Genomic DNA, 3,636 nt, shown 5'->3' with positions numbered 1-3,636 from the left:
AAGTCGAAACCCAAAGAGGAAAAATGACGTCTTGCACCAAGGGAAGAGTATTGTAGAGAGTATGGAACCATTACTATCTAGTTGCTCTTGCCATGGGGGAACTTCTCCCAGCATGCCCCAATGTGGTCTTAAAATTCCTAAAGGAAAGATTGCTATGTTTCTGGAGCTGGATTGACTCGCCAGCTGATAAGAGTCTTTGGCATGGGCTGGATGCTGTTATTCGTTCTCTGTTCCCAAAAGTATTCCCCCTGAGGGGTTGGCAATGTTGGCACTCATGACCCCATCTCTTTTGATCTTCCTTTGCCTGAAGGTGAAAGTCTTAGATTTAATCTGCCCATTCGTGTAGGAACCTCTGAAACATCCTTTTGCGTTTTTGCTCTGTTTTTGTCTCTTCTCATCCCTTTCCTGCTCTCTGTTTTTGTCAGAGAGCGGGGGGTTGCGTGTTCTCAGAGTTGAGCTTTAAGTTGTTGAGTTCCTGTATTAGCTTATCACAACAGGAAGAATGAGAGGTTGTTGCTTTGCTCCCAGTGGAGACTCCAGAGGTGGTGCCCACATACCTCAGGCAGTAGTAGCATTCACATTTGAATCTGTTCTGATCTGGGTCACGTGAAGAAGAGGTTTTTGCTTTTCTGTCAGTCTGATAAGGTGCCACGGACTTGACATGTCTCCATCTGGGGCGTTCCACTAACTTCTTTCCCTTTTTCTTCTGAGGTACCCTTGAACTTTTCCATTGCTGCTCTTCTTCCATCCTCTAAAAAAGTACATATAATAGAAACTCAAAGAGTATATTTAAAACATGCCTTGTCGTATATCACTCAGAGAATACCTACTAACAAACACATAGAGACACATTCAGAAAGAGTCCCTGATAAATTAAGCAACTGAAATCTTTATTTCAAATTTATTTGTTGGGGCATTTCTTTTTTAATTTTTTAAAATTGATTTCAGAGAGGAAGGGAAAGGGAGAGAGAGACTGAAACATCAATGACGAGAGAGAATCATTGATCGACTGGATCAAACCGGCAACCTGAGCATGTGCCCTTGACCGGAATTGAACTCAGGACCCTTCAGTCCACAGGCCGACGCTCTATCCACTGAGCCAAACTGGCTAGGGCATTATTTGGTCATTTCTTTTGATGGATACAACATAAGAAAACAATCTAGTCTAGAATTTTGGAATAATGGCTTTAAGCCAATTTCCTCCCTACTGGATTACACATGGCGCAAGAAACTGCAGGATCACATTTCTTCAAGTGGAGAGTAGAGATCACAGTTTCTTTCTCTTTCTCTCCCTTCACCCCCAGTTGAAATGGTCACTTGGTTCTTCTCCTTTATTCTGTCAGTTCAGTGAATTGCATTGATTATTTTTGTGTGTAATAAGAATACTTAATATAAGACCTACCCTCTTAGCAAATTTTAAAAGTATACGTATTGTTATGTATAAACATAGTTTTAAATGTACAAATACTGATATATGTTGAAGCACCACCTCACAAGAAAAAACCTGTTCTCTTTTTTAAAATATTTTTTATTGATTTTTAGAGAGGGGGGAAGGAAGAGGGAGAAAGAGAGAAACATTGATGTGAGAGTGGGGATCGAGCTTGCAACCAGGGCATGTGCCCTGACAAGTGAATAGAACCTGCAACCTCTTGGTGGCGTGGCATGATGCTCAACCAACTGAACAACACCAGCCAGGGCAAGCCTGCTCTTGAACTTTAAAAAAAGAAACCTCATTCTCTCCATCAACTTTGCGTAATGTAATATGAGACAGCCCTCTCCCAACAGACCTTGAGATTCTCAGGGCCTATAAAGAAATTTATCCCTGATCCTAGGAGGTAAGATGTTAAGCACAATGACATATTTACACTGCCACTTGTTTGAAGAAGAACAGAAACAATGAAAGTGAGTGTTCTTAACTCTACATGACCTCTATTTTCCTCAACTACAGTCCCTCTCCCCAGATGGGAAAAAACTCCTAAGATTCCTAGAAATAAATATGGGCTTAATTTGCCCACTACCTTGGGTTTCCTGCACCAGCTCATGCCCCTCTTTATAAGACAAGTAAAAAACTTTAAAGGAGAGAAAGGAACCTAAAGAGTAAGTTATTGGTCACAGACCCAGTTTTGTATGTGATTTCTCACGTTTTATCCTTCCAACCTTTGACAACATTTCCCTCTAATCCAATCCAAAATATATTTACTGAGCGCGTGTCACATGACCTCCCCAGTGCCAGGTGATACAGAGATATGTGACAGATAACAGTCACCATTTATTTATTTAAGAATACTTTTGGATTAGGTACGGTGAGTTAGATGCTTTACATCCATCGCTCATTAATTCTATCCCAAAACCTTCAAAGTAGGTAAGGCTGTCATTTTGCAGATGAGGAAACTGAGGCTTAATAACAGAATGACTTAAGGGTCAGGGCCAGCACTGGAATTCATATGTGTTCTATATTACACCAAAGCCAATGTCAACGCAAATTGTGAATGTGAGTGAAATTGGGTTGAGAATGGAGGGGGAGTGATAGTCGGGTCATGAGGTAGGGGGACATTAAATTTCATGGTAAGAGCACCAACGAGGGCACAGATCATCTTACATAGCCTGAAACATTCTCCGTCAAGTAAGTAGTTGCATTTGCAATCTCTCTTGGGGCAGAACTGAGCATGAATTCTCAACTGATCCCTATAGTATAAGGGGTTATATATTTATAACTAGAGGCCCAGTGCATGAATTCGTGCTTGGGTGGGGTCCTTCTGGGTAGCCTGCAGGGATCGGCCAAAACCTGCAGTCCAACACCACCTTCTGCTCCTGCCTGCTGCTTGCACTCATCCGGGCCCCACTGTGCCTGCCCCAGGCTTGCGCCCAGTCTCTCCTAATCAGGAGAGGCTTGCACTGCACGCACCATTGCCAGCTGTGAGACCTGCATCTGGTGGCGCCCATCCCAAGGGGGATGGGGGAGGGGCCAGGACTTAATAGGCCCTCAGGGCTGGCTGTTGGGATGCCCTTGCTGGCCCAGGATCCACGGATCCACATCTGCCCGCTAACATTCATGCCAGTTGTCAGGAGCCACGTGGTGGCCACTTTTATATACTTTCTTCCTTGTGGAGCGTCTAGAGAGGAAGCGGCTGCAGTGCCCAAGGCCGACTTCCAGGAGGCTGGTGGCACTGTTGGGATTGTGCCAGAGGTGCCGGTCCAGCCATGCCAGACCAGTTCTCTGGAGATTGGACCTGTAGGACTACTGAGGGAGTGGCTGCTGCCTGGCTAGTGAGTCACCAAGATGGGTCCCTCAGCTAAGGGGTACTCTTGCTGAGGGAGAGCACTGACCACCAGGGGGCAGCTCCTGCATTGAGCATCTGTCCCTGGTGGTCAGTGTGTGTCATAGTGACTGGTCAACCAGTCGTTCAGCCTAATCCACCATTCAGTCGCTGGGATTTTATTATATAGGATATTTATATACCTATCATACATATGTTTATATGAGGGGAGTAAATGAACTATCCCTGTCCCACCTTTGGCTACTGAACACTTCCAGGTTGGCTCCTGTGTCCTTGATGTGTCCTTATCCTTTGACTGAGCACTAACAACACAACATGCCCAATGCTAGAGTGTTTCTTATGCATGTATCATAATTTA

At 44.4% G+C, this 3,636-nt stretch overlaps 1 long non-coding RNA gene across 1 annotated transcript in view; it reads right to left on the bottom strand.

The window, feature by feature from the left end:
- Positions 1-379: 379 nt before the first annotated feature.
- LOC107183432 overlaps positions 380-3,636 on the bottom strand; it is a 30,634-nt gene continuing 27,377 nt past the window's right edge. Inside the window, exon 4 of the long non-coding RNA XR_001514221.1 lies at positions 380-751. This is a non-coding gene — a long non-coding RNA (uncharacterized LOC107183432). The remainder of the gene's footprint in view (positions 752-3,636) is intronic.

This window comes from Myotis davidii, unplaced genomic scaffold (genome assembly GCF_000327345.1).
Source record: "Myotis davidii unplaced genomic scaffold, ASM32734v1 scaffold1960, whole genome shotgun sequence".
Classification (NCBI taxonomy): domain Eukaryota; kingdom Metazoa; phylum Chordata; class Mammalia; order Chiroptera; family Vespertilionidae; genus Myotis; species Myotis davidii.
The sequence above is the reverse complement of the archived record's forward strand: the minus strand, read 5'-3'. Positions and strand labels throughout refer to the sequence as shown.